Source organism: Somniosus microcephalus, chromosome 21 (assembly GCF_052327205.1).
Source record: "Somniosus microcephalus isolate GS21.2 chromosome 21, FLI_Smic_1.0, whole genome shotgun sequence".
Classification (NCBI taxonomy): Eukaryota; Metazoa; Chordata; class Chondrichthyes; order Squaliformes; family Somniosidae; genus Somniosus; species Somniosus microcephalus.
Window position 1 is genome coordinate 29730748 of NC_141007.1, and position 16807 is coordinate 29747554.

General features: G+C 44.4%; 1 protein-coding gene across 3 annotated transcripts in view; it reads left to right on the forward strand.

The window, feature by feature from the left end:
• The first annotated feature begins 7644 nt into the window (after positions 1-7644).
• The window catches only part of LOC147102673 (RNA-directed DNA polymerase from mobile element jockey), a 132823-nt gene continuing 123660 nt past the window's right edge, over positions 7645-16807 (forward strand). For all 3 annotated transcript variants that reach the window (XR_015073048.1, XR_015073053.1, XR_015073052.1), the window contains exons 1-2: positions 7645-7794; positions 8080-8115. The gene's annotated coding sequence lies outside the window, so the exon portion shown is untranslated. The remainder of the gene's footprint in view (positions 7795-8079; positions 8116-16807) is intronic.

Below are 16807 nucleotides of genomic sequence, written 5' to 3' on the forward strand. Positions count from 1 at the left end.
TTCCATCTGTCTGGAGCAAATAATAATACGAACAGTAAAGTTAGATTAAAATCCTGCGGTGTTGCTTGATTACCTTGGGGGGTTCAGGAGAAATGTTGAAGCTTTTTCTTAATAGTTTTACATTTGGTTAGCAGGAGATTAAGGAAAATCCAACTCAGTGGAAACTTTTCCAGATTTTTTTTAAGTTCAAGGACTGAATGTATTTCCTCACCAACTCGGGCATCTCCTGACTGAGCCACCAAGGACAGCTATACTTGCAATTTATCAATGCATGCAGCCCATTCTTTTGGGTTTTTTTTAATGATTTTTACTCTTCCTCAAAAATATCACTTCCTGCTGGAAGTCTCCCCTTAGTACCTCATCAGCTGGCCATAGTTAAAGCATCAGCTGAGATAAAAAAAAGCCTTGATATGCCATTTGAACCATTAAGGATATCAAATCCAAACTTGATACTGCTCCCGCTCAACATCCACTCGTGCGTACTATCCCGCAGCGATCACTGGATACTGATCATAAGCAGGAATCCTAACTGATATCCCCCTCACTAGCCCAACAACTCTTGAGGTCAATTGTACACCACTTTAGCTGAGGTCAGTAAACTCAGCATAGATCAGGAATCAACGTGTTACCTTCTGGTCAGTATGGCTTAGGGATTTGCTACCTTTATTAACAGAGTCATTAGGGGAAGTTAGATTTTCTCTTATTGAGCAACCCAGGTGAAAGACTGGGGCCCACAGAAGTTTGAAAAGAATATGGGAGAACGTAAGGTAAGTAAGCAAATAACGATTAGGTGATACTAAGCTTTACTCTTAAAAATCTGTGGATTGTAGTTGGAAAAGAGGACCAATGAGAGATAAGGATTTCCAATTTTGAGGTCCTGGGAAAGAATGAGTTAGAATTGGAGACAGGGGAATAAGCTTTGACCACAACAGTGAGAATGTTAGGAGGAAGAAGGGCATTAGAACACAGTATTTGAAGTTCACACAGATAAAGAGTGGAAAGTTAAGAGAAATAGTGACAAATAGAAGAGACATAAAAATTTGTGATGGAGAGAAAGAGGTAGAAAGTTTGGTGGTGAGAGAAGGACTATCACACAAACAGTTTTTGGAATTCGTAAGTTGTGCTATCAATACCTTGCCCCTTTTAGTGCCAAGATTTTCAGTGTGCTTCTGCTGACGTGCATTGGCATCAGCCTAAGAGTGGGAGGTAACCTCCAACAGTTCGTATTGCACTGTTTCTGTTTTCACGCTGTCGACTCTATAACAGCTGGCAATGCAAAACTCAGTTTTAACTTTTTAAAAAATCTGACAGTACATCAGACCAGCTTGCAATTTCCATTAATTAAAAAGAACTGACTACCCCATCAGCTCCTTAACATAACATACATAAAATATAACACTTTCTACATATTTGTAACAATATAATTTATAAAACAGAATGAGTAGAGTAAGTTATCGGGAATGGTAGCATAGTGGTTATGTTACTGGGCTAGTAATCCAGAGGCCTGGACTAATGATCCAGAGACATGAGTTCAAATCCCACAATGGCAGCTGGGAATTTAAATTCAGTTAATTAAATAAATCTGGAATAAAAAGCTTGTCTCAGTAATGGTAACCATGTAACTATCGGATTGTTGTAAAAACCCATCTGATTCACTAATGTCCTTTAGGAAAGGAAATCTGCTGTCCTTACCTGGTCTGGCCTATATGTGACTCCAGACCCACAGCAATGTGGTTGTCTGAAATGGCCTAGCAAGCCACTCAGTTGTAACAAACCGCTATGAAAAACAATAAGAAGAATAAAACCGGATGGACCACCAGGCATCTACCATGCCATTGACTTCAGACACAACAATGGCACATCCAGCCCAGTTGACCCTGCATAGTCATACTCACAGAATCATACCTTTCAGCCAATTTCCCAGACTCCTCCATCACCATCCCTGGGTATGTCCAATCCCACCGGCAGGACAGAGGTGGCAGCACAGTGGTATATAGTCGGGGGGGGGGGAGTGGCCTTGGGAGTCCTCAACATTGACTCCGGACCACATGAAGTCTCATGGCTTCAGGTTAAGCATGGGCAAGGAAACCTCCTGCCGATTACCACCTACCGCCCTCCCTCAGCTGATGAATCAGTACTCTTCCTTGTTGCACACCACTTGGAAGAAGTACTGAGTGTAGTGTGGTAAACCACTGTTATACCTGCCTGTGTGGGTGTTTGTATTCCACTCTGTACATGCCTCGGCTGACTCCTCCCACGAGTCCAGGTATAAAGGTGACTGCTCCACAGTCCCTCTGTATTCTGGACTGGTCGACCACTCGAGGCACACCTTCATTCTCTTGTTAATAAAAGCCTGTTAGTTACTCGCTTAACCTCAGTCTTTTGAGTAATTAATAGTGCATCAATTTTATTAACAAGATTTTTTTATAATGGAGAAGATCCTCACACCAGCATGCCTGGACTTAGACCATCGGGAGGCGGACGCATCCACCAAGTTTGCTCACTGGCTTAGGTGCTTTGAAAGATTCCTGATCGCCTCCGCTGCAACGGTCAAATCGGATGAGGACAAACTGGATGTCCTGACCTCCAAAGTGAACCACCGAGCGTACTCGGTCATCCAGGACGCGACCTCGTACACGGCTGCTCTCAAGCTCCTCAAGGACCAGTACACGCGCCCAGTGAACGAGGTGTACGCCAGGCACCTCCTGGGGAGTCGTAAACAACAACCTGTGGAATCGACCGAGGAATACCTTCAGGCACTGTCTGTGCTTGGCCGGGCCTGTGGTTGTAAGGATGTAAAGGCCGCTGTGTACACAGAGGAACTTATGCGGGACGCTTTTGTAGCGGGCCACAGGTCCAATTACACCCGACAGCGACTGTTGGAGCAGAGTGACCTCGACCTCAACAAGGCCTCTGAACTCGCACTATCATTGGACGCAGCCTACCGGGGCATGGATGCCTACTCCTCTGCACCGTGGACGCCGCGGGGAACGACAGCCTGGGACACGGTAGGACCGTCTCATAGCGCCGTGCCACCCCAGCCACATCCCAGCAACGGCCCAACTACCGCAGCAGTGTCCCAAGGCCAGAAATGCTACTTCTGTGGCCAGGCCAAACACCCCAGAGCGCGCTGCCCGGCGAAAAATGCGATCTGCTCGGGCTGCGGGAAGAAGGGACACTACGTCAGCGTCTGCAGGGCCAAAGCCACCCCGAGCCCCAGCAGCGCCGCGTGTGGGCCGTGCGGGCCGCCATCTTGGGCCTCCCCAGCCATGTGCGAACCACCGGAACAGCAGCCATTTTGGACGAATCCATCCCCTTCCAGGTGGAAAGCGACGCGTCCGACTTTGCCCTGGCCGCTACCCTTAATCAGATGGGGAGACCCGTGGCCTTCTTTTCACGAACCCTCCAGGGCCCGGAGACCAGACACTCCGCTGTTGAGAAGGAGGCCCAGGCTATTGTGGAGGCTGTGCGTCATTGGAGGCACTACCTGGCCGGAAAACGATTTACCCTGCTCACTGACCAGCGTTCAGTTGCTTTTATGTTTAACAACAAGCAGAGGGGCAAAATCAAAAACGACAAGATCTTGAGGTGGAGAATCGAACTTTCCACCTACAATTACGAGATCTTGTACCGGCCCGGGAAGCTAAATGAACCCCCGGATGCTCTATCGCGTGGCACCTGCACCAGCGCGCAGATCGATAGACTGCGGGCCCTCCACAATGACCTCTGCCACCCGGGGGTCACCAGGTTCTTCCACTTCATCAAGGCCCGCAACCTGCCTTACTCCATTGAGGAGGTCAGGACCATGACCAGGAACTGCCAAGTCTGCGCTGGGTGCAAACCGCACTTTTATAGACCAGACAGGGCTCACCTGATAAAAGCCACTCGCCCCTTCGAGCGCCTGAGCGTTGATTTTAAAGGGCCTCTCCCCTCCTCCGACCGCAATGTGTACTTCCTCAACATTATTGATGAGTACTCCCGTTTCCCGTTCGCCATCCCCTGCCCGGACATGACCAGTGCCATGGTCATTAAATGTCTGAACGACCTCTTCACCCTGTTCGGTTTCCCCAGCTATATCCATAGCGACCGGGGCTCATCGTTTATGAGCGACGAACTCCGTCAGTACCTGCTAGCTAGGGGTATTGCCACAAGCAGGACCACCAGTTACAACCCCCGGGGGAACGGACAGGTGGAAAGAGAGAATGTGACAGTTTGGAAGGCCGCCCTGCTAGCCTTAAAGTCTAGGGGCCTTCCGACCTCCCGCTGGCAGGATGTGCTCCCCGATGCGCTCCACTCTATTCGGTCACTGCTCTGCACTGCCACTAACGCCACCCCTCATGAGAAAATGTTTGTCTTCCCAAGGAAGTCCACATCGGGGACATCGCTACCGCCATGGCTGACGTCCCCAGGGCCGGTCCTACTGAGAAGACACGTGAGGACCCATAAAACGGACCCCCTGGTCGAGAGGGTCGACCTCCTCCACGCCAACCCCCAGTATGCTTACATTGCGTACCCGGACGGGCGGGAGGACACAGTCTCCATACGAGACCTCGCACACTCGGGGGCCCCAGTAACCCACTACCCACTACCACCCCCCCTCCCACGATCCAATATCCAACCCCAGCAGATGGCACGCCTGGGCCCCGCGACCCGCTCGACACCCACGAGGACTACACACCAGTGCCCCAGCCTACGCGGGACTTGACGCCGGAAGCTTCACTACCCCTGCCGTCACCACGTCGATCACAGCGGCAGACAAGACCTCCGGAGAGACTCCAATACACAAACTTTTAATACACTTCACCCCGCCGGACTCATTTTTAAACAAGGGGTGAATGTGGTAAACCACTGTTATACCTGCCTGTGTGGGTGTTTGTATTCCACTGTGTACATGTCTGTACATGCCTCGGCTGACTCCTCCCACGAGTCCAGGTATAAAGGTGACTGCTCCACAGTCCCTCTGTATTCTGGACTGGTCGACCACTCGAGGCACACCTTCATTCTCTTGTTAATAAAAGCCTGTTAGTTACTCGCTTAACCTCAGTCTTTTGAGTAATTAATAGCGCATCATGTAGCAAGGCCATAGAATGTACTCTGGATGGGGGACTTCAATGTCCATCACCAAGAGTGGCTCAGTAGCACCACTGCTGGCCGAGTTCTGAAGGACATATCTGCCAGACTAGGCCTGTGGCAGGTGGTGAGAGAACCAACACAAGGGATAATCCTATTTGACCTCGACCAACCAATCAATACGAGGTAAAAACCTACTTGACTTCGTCCTCACCAATCTACCTGTGGCAGTTGCATCTGTTCATGACAGTATTAGTAGTAGTGACCACCGCACAGTCATTGTGGAGACCAAGTCCCATCTTCCCACTGAGGATACCCTCCATCGTGTTGTGTGGTACTACCACCGTGCTAAATGGGATAGATTCAGAACAGATCTAGCAGCTCAAAACTGGGCATCCATGAGGCGCTGTGGGCCGTCAGCAGCAGCAGACTTGTATTCCACCACAATCTGTAACCTCACCAGGTACTTTTGGATTTTATGTCGGGTTGGAGGTACGCCTCCAACTGCAAATTTTGGCCCTATGACCTTTTGCACAGCAAGTTGCTGTAATTGGGAGATCAAAATGGCATGGCGCCCTCTACAGGGAGTCTGGGATTTATGTGAACAGGGGAAGCAACTGAGTATCTCCTTAACCAATCAGATTGAGGATTGAATAGCTCAGAGTCTGTACCAAGAATTGTAAGTTAGAAGAGTGCATTCAATGTCAAATCAAGTACAGAAAGAGAAGGAAAGAAAGATTGGATTAAGAGAGAGAAAAAGATGGAAATAAAACATCAAAATAAAAGTAATTTCATTTTTTAAAAATCTCCAACAACAATTAAAAGTTAAAAGAATGAGACTCCACACTTGTAATAGTTAATGTTCAGTGCCAGAGAGGTTGTTTTGGCAGTAATTAAAACTTATCATGCCATTAAAAAGGGTAATTAAACTGACAAGGACAAGCATTAACTTTCTTTGGTGAGTTTAGTTCATATCTAACATGCAAGAACAGGAACTTCACATCGTTTAATGCATTTGTATGGGGAGCCAGATGGCGAAATGCCGTTTTTGTGAAGTTTACGGAGGAGTGGCACATTTCAGACAGCAACTTACAGATTTTTGCCTTTAACCATGTATCTGCCCTCGCCTGAAGTGCTGTGTGATTTGCGCATAAATAACAGTGAGCACCATTACTTTGGCCCACAGTCATTTAAGCACATATTACTGATGATTAGAAAATGCACTGAGGGAGTCCTGAACAACAGGAAAGTTGACTGTTCTTGAAGCCAAAAACTCTTCACCATACCCTCTCCCCCCACCTCACCACATTCCTATCTTCCTCCACAGCTGCTCTGTCAGAAACATAGAAGATAGGAGCAGGAGTAAGCCATTCGGCCCCTCGAGCCTGCTCCACCATTTAATGAGATCATGGCTGATCATCCAAATTCAGTACCCTGTCCCTGCTTTCTCCCCATATCCCTTGATCCCTTTAGCCTTAAGAAATATCTCTAACTCCTTCTTGAATATATTTAGTGAACTGGCCTCAACTGCCTTCTGTGGTAGAGAATTCCACAGGTTCACCACTCTCTGGGTGAAGATATTCCTCCTCATCCTAAATGGCTTACCCCTGACCGAACTGAACTGTGTGCAACTTTGGAGTCCTATTTGACCATGAACTGAGCATCAAACTACACATGCTATCCTTCACCAGGGACCACCTAGTTACACCTCTGCAACATTACCTGATTCTGCTCTTACCTTACCCATACAGGGAATTCAGAACCATCTTCCTCATTTACAAATCTTTGAACAACCTCACCCCTCTCACCTCTGCAACATCTTTCATCCCTATTTTACAGCAATGCCTTCTGCTCTTCTGATTCAGACTACAGTGTGCATCACCCCTGCCTCTGATTCCACTGTTAGTGTCAGAACTTTCAGCCATTTTGAATCCCCTCCCCTCCCCTCCTCTGGAGTGCCCTGATTAAACACTTCCACCTTGATCCCTCTCTCTCCACTTTCACGAACATCCTGATAACCTGATTGTTTGACAATGCCTTCAGGTCCTTGTGCTAAATCCTCCCCTACCACTGCTCAGCATTCCTTTTCATCTGCATGAAGGGCTTTGTTAAAGGTATCAATGCAAGTTATTGTTGAAACTTAGCTGAAAGTTATTCAGGATAGAACCCTAAGAAATGGTCTTGTAACCACATCCGGGTGAGGAAGAATTACATAGCAACCCTGCTCAGAAAGGAAACGTTACTGCTTTAGGCTTTAAGATCAAGTAAGCATGAGGAAGAAGAGTTAAATGCCTTTGATCAGCCACTCCGTTTAGCTTTCATCTGTTTGTACTATATGTTATTTTATCATTCTTAAACCAACAAATCATAATGTTTCCTCTTCCCTGTGTGGTTTCATTAACTGAAAAGCACTGCTTTTTAGACTGAAAATACAGGACAAATCTTAAGCAGATATTATAGTCAGGCAAAGTGCTGAACTCACAGAAAGCTTATTTGGGCAAGTGGTTTGAGACCATCGCCACGAGGTAACCGTACACCATTTCAGCTTCACACTGCCTGGAGTATAATTACAGCTGATGCAAAGCAAGATTTTAAAATCCTTTCCAGCTGGTCCATCGTTGCACCTGGAAACACTTTACACTTCACTTTAAACTGAACTTTTAGTGTTAGGAGAGAGTTAACAGAACAGTCTGCTCTCTGCTCCATGTCATCAGCACTTGGAAGGTACCTAATGGAACTCAGCACATGCTTACAGGGACAAAATTTCCCTGGCTGGGGAGATAACTTAAACCTACAAAATATGCTTTGCTATAAACAGATATCATCTCCAATAGGTGCCTGTAGCACAATGATGACATAAATAAACCTCTTTGTGTATTTACTTATCTCTTTGCTAGTTATTAATTACAATCGTTATCCAGTCATTCCAAATCGTATTATAATTACTATGGAATGTTGCACTTGTAAGGAGCTCTGATTGACATGCTTCACCATTCTTTTCCATATTAGGTGCCACACTCCACAAGCCAGTGCATCACTGTGAATGTAAGTAAAAACTTTTCTAAGATCTAGTGGGGTTAAGGTTTGCTGTGATTTAAAAAAGGAACAATAGGCAAGGAAATGTTGGTATTAGTGGATGAATGCTTAATACATTTTTCTGCTATTTTAACCAAAATGTTAACCCTTCAGTTAAAATAGCAGTCAGAGGGATGTTGCATTAACACAGTGCTAATACTACGAACAGTAAATTCTAACCTAATATATCAAAGTATCTCAAAATGTTTGAGAAAAAACGCAATGTACATCCTAAAAGTAGCTTATGTTTTACAGCTGCAAAAACTGCTCCCATACATTCCTGGTCAGAATCATTAAACAGCTCCGATAAAAATGCTGAAAATCACCCTCCCCCCAGAAACCTACCTTTGATCATAATGGTCTGACCATAAGTTGATTTACTTTGTCTTTGCATTAGGCTGCAGCATGCACATCATGGTCACTTGGTGACTTGTCCAGATAGAGCTGCGCATCTTCCACTATGGAAACATTGGACAGTATTAGTAAATATATTTGATTTTCCATTGCTATTTACGTGCATAAGTCATGCATTGCGCAGTTGGAAACTGAAGCAATATCTAATTAGAGTACGTCACAGACCTTCCTCTGATTTGGGTTTTTGAAGGTGCTTTGACACACTCGGATCTGTCCTGCCACATTTTGAGGCCTCTGAACATCTTGCGATCTTCAGATGTTCTCCGTTAACTGCACAGCAGCAACCTTGTTTCACTTCGGCGCCTTAATCTGCTCCAGCACCTGGCTGTTTCGCTTCAGCTGCTCAGTCTCCTCGTCTTGCGTTTTTCTTCACAGTCATTTGTCAACTGTTGTTTCCAGCAGTCTCTATTCAAGCCAAATACGAGAGGATCTTTATTTTATAGTCATGCATCAGAAAAGCCCTGGAAATGCTTCCTACAAAATACTTAATACCCAATTTATTGCTTTGGCTAGGTGCTAGCTGGTAGATTTAACTGCCATGCATCGTCTAAGCCAAATATAAGAAAATATAACTCTTAAAATGGCTTTAAAAACTCACATAAATAGGCTCATGAGTCAAATCCTCAGTCAATGTGTGTCTTCTCAATACAAGAGTATCTTAATTAAGGTTTGTGTATAACTTGGCAGCTAAGAGGCTAATTTAAAACTGATACAAGGATTAAAATGTAACTTGTCGATTCATTTTCTTTTAGTAACGTCATAGAATATCAGAACAGATTTATATTATCGAATATGCAGCCCGTACATTTCAGATAAACATTCCGGTTACCTCAGCTAGTTGTCTGGGCTCGGGGCTCCTCAGTGGCCGTGTTGCTGTTTCCCAGATGCTGCCTCCACTTTCATCAACCTGTTCAGTCAGATCTCAAGTATCTGAGTGGCGACTAATCTCCTCGCTTTTTGCATATACAGCAAATTAATCCTCTATGTATGGTAATAAATAGGTTTCGATTATCAGCGAAGGAAACCAGATGTCATATTTGTACGGAATACTATTAATAGCATCTCAAATATCCGCTAATTCAATTAGTTACTATATCTGTCCTCGAGATTCTGACAGGCTGGTGTCAGATTTCTAATGGAAAATCCTAAAAGATTTTACGTCCAATATTCACGTCAACCTGGTTGACCAAATCAAAAATATTAACTGAAATACAACAATAGACGGCGGGAGTGCATTGTCAGAAGTTAGTTTTTTGTTGGAGTTTAATTTCACACAAACTGAAATAGCCCAAGAAACTGAAACGAACATTTCAATAGTGGATTCAGTCGGCGAATTGTTAGCTTAATTCTGTAAATATGTCATTATTTCTGAAATGCATGAATTGCTCAGGAAAAGGAACAAAATGGTTGCGCATGTGTCTCAGGTCATTTCTGTTTAAGTGAATATATACTCGTGTTGCAAAAGGGATTTATGAGGCTGAACTGAGATATAATTATACACGGGGTTATATTCTAATTTGTATGTGAACGTGTATCTGCCCAGACAAACACCATTGTTTCCCTACAACTCTGTTCTAAAGATGATGAGCAATTGTCCTTCTCACTGTTAAGAATGTGCATTTTTCGATTAAAATATTTCCCCCCAGAAGATAAACCCCTCTTTTTTCAAAGTAACCTTTGATGCATTGTAGTTTTAAGATGTTACAGAATATCTCTTTCAATAGGAAATGACAACTGTGAATACTAACCTTAATTTTAACTGAGCACATTGATGCCAGGTGATTTGGATAACCTAGTTTTAATACTTAGATCCTCTGAAAGGGCTACACACCTTCCTTTCAATATTTACCTGCTGGTGTTTCATGGCCACGATTGTTTTCAATTTGCATCATTGCATTTTTAGTTTAACAACTTGTGAAATTAAATGAATGTGCAATGATTTCAAACGCTCAAAATATGGCATCTGTCTCGAAACTTCTGCTATTTATAATAAAATAGTCACAGATTGTAGCGGAAGCCAGATGCAAAACAACAAATACTTTACCAAAGTGGCATAATGTTCTGTTGAGATGGACTAATATTATATAGGATTAATTCTCCCAATTTATCAAATTGAAACTTCAAAACCGAGGTAATGGTTAAATAGACTAACGAAAGTGGCTCTCCAGCACATTAATAATCCCAAACCTTATAATCACAAAAGCTTCAAATCCCTTAATATTATTTATTTTCAACAATCCTATGGTGTTTTCTATTAAGCTGCTAAAATATCTGTTTTCTGGTATCCGGGAGGTTATTCATCTTAACGAGCTTAACTTGCAATAAAATGTTGTAATCGGTTCAATATAACTATTGACGTGTGTTACATTTGCCCACTCGTTGATTCTGATGCGTTCCTCTGTTTTTAAACCTTGCATATATTTACCCGACATAAACCTGAGCTCATCCAAAACTCTGAACCTTTATAAAGCGCTGGTTAGGCCACAACTGGAGTATTGTATCCAGTTCTGGTCACCACACTTTAGGAAGGATGTGAAGGCCCTTGAGAGGGTGCAGAGGAGATTTACCAGAATGGTTTCAGGGATGGGGGATCTTAGCTACAAGGACAGGTTGGAGAAGCTGGATTTGTTTTCATTAGAGCAAAGGAGGTTGAGGGGTGATTTGATAGAGGTGTACAAGATTATGGCGGGTTTGGATAGGCTAAACGGGGAAAGGCTGTTCCCACTAGTTGATGGTACAAGGACTAGGGGACACAGATTTAAGGTTTTGGGCAAGAGATACAGCGGGGATGTGAGGAAAAGCCTTTTACGCAGTGAGTGGTGATAACCTGGAATTCGCTGCTGACGGAGGTGGTGGAAGCGGAGACACTCAGTGTTTTCAAGGGGAGACTGGATAGGCACTTGAGGGAAATAAACTTGCAGGGCTACGGGGATAGAGTGGGGGAATGGGACTGACTGGATTGCTCCACAGAGAGCCGGCACAGACTCTATAGGCCGAATGGCCTCCTTCTGTGCCGTAGGACTCTATGGGGGCGATTTTCCCAGCCCTGGGGAGGCGGGTATGGAGGCAGGACTGCCGGGAAAATGGCAGAATCTGGGAGCGGGTACCCATCCCGCCCCCAACCCGCCTGCATGCCATCTTCCCAGGAGGTGGGTACCCAACCCGCACCGGTGCCGTCTCCTCGAGGCAGGAAGGGGATTAGTGCCAATTAACTGCTTGTTGGTTAACAGGCAGTTTTTTGGCTAATCCCTATTTTGAGCCCTAAATTGTGGGCTTCCCGACAGCTCCGAACCTCGTCAGAGTCCGCGAGGCGAGCCGTGGGTCTGCGGGGGTCGGAAGGGCCGAAATGTCCGGTGTGCAGGTGAGTGATGACTGCAAGTGTGGAGAGGTAAGTGTGTGAGGTGAGTGTAAAGTATTTTAATAAGATTACTTACCTTTGCTTCTTCCTCCAGGCTTCATCCCTTTAGGCTGCGGAGCTGCCTCATCTCACTGGCAGAGATGACAGAATGGATGCTGCATTCTCTGATGCAAAAGCCACCTGACTTCTGCTCAGGAAAGAGGTTTGGTGAGTCTTGAGTACAAGGACTCACCAAAGAACAATGATTGTCAGTGTTTGACAGCTTCTCAAAGTTATCAAATGATGACAATTCATCGGTCAAAAAACGTTCTCTGTCACCAGCTTTCCCTTAATTGGCCTGCTAAGACCGCTGGGCAGGCGTAACAAGGTCAATCAAGGGAAAATAGCGTGTGTTGGCCGAATGTCGATGGAGGCGGGACTAAAACCCGACAAGCAGCAGTCCCGCCTCCATCACGTCCCCATTGATAAAATCACCTCCTATGACTCTGTTGCCCGTGTGCTAACTCACACCAAGTCCTGTTCATCCATTACCCCTGTGCTTACTGACCTACATTGGCTCTCGATCCGGCAATGCCTCAATTAAAAAAATTTCAGCCTTGTTTTCAAATGCCTCCATGGTCTCGCCCCTCCCTATCTCTGTAACATCCTTCAGCCCTACAACCCTCCGGGATCTCTGCGCTCCTCCGATTCTGGCCTCTTGAGCATCCTCAATTTTAATCACTCCACCATTGGCGGCGGTGCTTTCAGCTGCCTAGGCCCTAAATTCTGGAATTCCTTCCCTAAATGTCTCCAGCTCTCTATTTTCCTTTAAGATACTGCTTAAAACCTACCTCTTTGACCAAACTTTTGATCATCTCTCCTACTATCTCCTTATGTGTCTGGGCCCAAAATAACGCTCCAATGAACGTTTTACTACGTTGAAGGCGCTATATAAATGCACGTTGTTGTTGTGTTGGAATATTTAATTCATGCAACCCTTCACGCGTGTAATAGCTTGCACCTATTTAAGAAAATAGTTGGCACGTTTAGCAATAAGTGTTGACCCTTTATAAAGATCACACTATTTTGGCAGAGTCGGACTAACATTGCAGGCGGATTAACGTACTTGTTATGGGCGCCAGTAAATTGCGAATCCTTTTAAAATTGTCATTTATGTGAGGATTGTATCCTAATTGAATTGTCGGTGTCTGCCTTTTACTTCTCTTTCTTTAGATAGTTAAAAAATATTTCGACTGAAAAACATTTTTTTTACATTAGGATCACAAATGTAACATTTAATTAACAACTAAGCTGCATTATGATATATTGACCTCTCCAACGAATAAAAGAACATACATGCTAATGGGCATCGCTGCATTTAACTTGGCAGTAATACAATTGTTTTACTATAGGTCGCTTTCAACTTGTGTCAAGTGGAAAAGACTACATTCACCCTGTAAAAGCAATCAGAATTACAATACTGTACTTCGGTTTATGCTAAGAAACCGTTTAAGCAAACATTGGTTTAATAGATAGGTATTGCAATATTACCAAATATTTGTCTCGTTTTTCTCTTATGTAATAACTGTTATTTTAATTGCAAACTTCAGTACGCAATCAACTAAAGGGTCGTAATTGGCAAGAGGTTTGGCTCCGTGAAGCTATATAAATGTTTGTCGGCAGCACCGCAGGGACAGCGCTGCAGAGGTGCCGAAACATGGCAAGCTTATCATTGCTGGGATTTTTGACAGCTATCCAAGATGTGAAGTTAATAGGCAGGGTATATCAAAGATCTAGCAGCACTTAGCAGCAAGGATCCCCGAGCGCTAGAACACTGACAACAGAATAAACACTAAACACTAAAATAAATGGTGATGTGATTCTGTTCAGGTCACTTGTTGGCAGACAGGCCTGGAAAAATCCAGCACTTTGTAAGACAATCGAAAGCGACAGTGATACACAACAATTTTAATAGTCCACGTTAGTTCTCAAAAGGTAATTTAACAGTGACACCTACCTGGCTAAATTGAAGACGTGTTTACGTGCGTTTGTGTTAATACCCCAAGACTTAGAAATTCCTCTATGCGTTACACATATCACAAGCACAAATTAAAGCCCAAGAATTAGCTGAGATCGCTCAAATGAAGCGTTCATCTGTTCCAAGCATTTCTTCAAAACAAAACCCGCCCCTCTTTACGCCGGTATAATTATCAACAATTGGAGCCCACAGCGTAAATCATCTTTAGCCCGTCAGGACTTCGTTAATCGCAAAGCTCAGTACTCTTGGAGCTCCCGCCGACATTATCTCCTGTCCAGAGCTGGCGAAAATCGAAACGGACAAAACTCGAAAAAGAGAGTGGGAAAGCTGAGATGAACGCCTAAAGTGTCACAGAGAGCGGGGGAAATCCGCACCTGACCTACATAACATGGATGGATGACTGGGGCATGGGTTCCCATTAATGACAAGCCCATCAGTCATGTTCCTGTGATAGGCATTTGTTCACATGAGAAAGCTGAAGAGTAGAGCAGATCTCTCTGTCTTATGTTAGCAAAATACTGCGGATGCTGGAAATCTGAAATAACAACAGAAAACCAGCAGGCCAGGCAACATCCGTGGAGAGAGAAACAGAGTTAACGCCCCGATTTTCGGCTTGTGTGGGAAATGGTCGGGTTTCCCCGAATGTGGGGTTTCTGACACACATAAAAAAGTGTCAGCCAGCCCCACGCAATTTTCCCTCAATTGGCCAATTAATTCCCAGCTTGTGGGAAGCCTTGCTAATTGTCTAAATCACCCTTTGTCCAGTCAACATAGGAGTTGGCTTCAGTTACTAAAATTAGATTTGCACTTGCAACTATACCAGTAAAGAATTGTACAGCATCACAGTGTTTAGGATATGCTGGTAGCATTCTGTTGTAGTGGCAGTTTTCCTTTTAGCTAACCTATTTTGGACTTCAATTATTTTTGAGGTAGATTTTAGTTGTGTTAGGTGCCGAACAGTTGTAATGCTGAGAAAATCTTTGTCCACTGTTGTGTTTTGTGAAACACATGTACTGTACTTATTCAGGCCTCCTTTTCTGCTGCCACTTTCTTTTATACAGACAGCACAGTAGCCATGGAAACCAAAGGTGAGGTGTCAGCAATGCAGCATCAGCAGATCTCAGGCCTTGGTTTCAGATATCAACCCATATTGTTTTACTCCTAAAAATAATTTTAGTTTCATTTTCGTCTCGTCTCTATTTTATTTGCAGTCTCCATAAAACAATATAGCCCAAACTTTAGTCTGGTCTTTCGTTCAAAATTTTTTGTCATATTGTAGTTGTAGTCTTGGAAACAACGCAAAGAAAGAACTTGCATTTATATAGCGCCTAGTTCACAACCTCAGGACATCCCAAAATGCTTTATAGCCAATGAAGTACTATCTTTGAAGTGCAGTCACTGTTGTAATGCAGGAAACCTGCAGCCAATTTGCGCACAGCAAGCTCCAACATAAAGCAATATGATAATGGCAGATAATCTGTTCTGGTGGTGTTGGTTGAGGGATAAATATTGGGCCAGACACTGGGCAGAATTTGCCAGCTCTTCTTCGAAAAGCGTCATGGAATATTTTACGTGTAGTCAAAAATTACTTTCTATTATTTTCAGTGTTGTTTTTCCAAGGATGTTATAAATATGTAAGCTACAAAAAGACAATAATTGTTTATTTTCTCACAGACTTTAAAAATTAAAAGAAACAATAAGAAAACATGAACTGGAACTTGAATGACAACTGAGATGTAGAATCATAGAATGGTTACAAAAGAAGGCCATTCGGCCTGTCGTGCCTGTGCCAGCTCTCTGCAAGAGCACTTCAGCTAGTCCCACTCCCCCGCCCTTTCCCCGTAGCCCTGCAATTTTTTTTCCTTCAGGTACTTATCCAATTCCCTTTTGGAAGCCATGATTGAGTCTGCCTCCACCATCCTTTCAGGCAGTGCATTCCAGATCCTATCCACTCGCTGCATAAAAAGGTTTTTCCTCATGTCGCCTTTGGTTCTGCCAATCACCTTAAATCTGTGTCCTCTGCTTCTCGACCTCTCTGCCAATGGGAACAGTTTCGCTCTATCTACTCTGTCTATACCCCTCATGATTTTGAACACCTCTATCAAATCTCTTCTCCATCTTCTCTGCTCCAAGGAGAACAACCGCAGCTTCTCCAGTCTATCCATGTAACTGAAGTCTCTCATTCCTGGAATCATTCTCGTAAATCTTTTCTGCACCCTCTCTAAGGCCTTCACATCCTTCCTAAAGTGCGGTGTCCAGAATTGGACACAATACTCCAGTTGAGGCCGAACCAGTGTTTTATACAGGTTCATCATAATTTCCTTGCTTTTATACTCTATGGGCAGGATTTTCATTGGGCCGTGGAGGTGGGATTGGAGGCGTGTGGGGGGTTAAAATCCCGAAATCGGGGGGCGCGAACCCATCCCGCACCCAACCCGCCTCCATGCCAGTTTCAAAGGAGGCGGATACCCGACCTGTGCTGGGACCCGCCTACCCGAGGCAGGAAGGGGATTAGTGCCAATTAACTGCATGTTAACAAATAGTTAACAGGCAGTTTTTAGCCTAATTCCTATTTTCATTCTTGAAGTGTGGGATTCCCGACAGCTCCAAACCACGCCAAGTTAGCGAGGCAGGCCGTCAGTCTGAAGGGCTTGAAGAGGTCGAGATGTCCGGTGTTCAGGTGAGTGATGGGTGCATGAGTGCAAAGGTAAGTATGTTTGGTGTGTGTAAAGTGTTTAAAGAAGTTTTACTTATCTTTACAGCCTTCCTTCCTTCAGGTCTCGGGAGTCCCTCATCTCACTGGCACAGAAAGCAGAATGGCCACGATCTGTCAAAAATTGCAGCATTCAGCTTTCTGTTCCGGAGAGATCTCT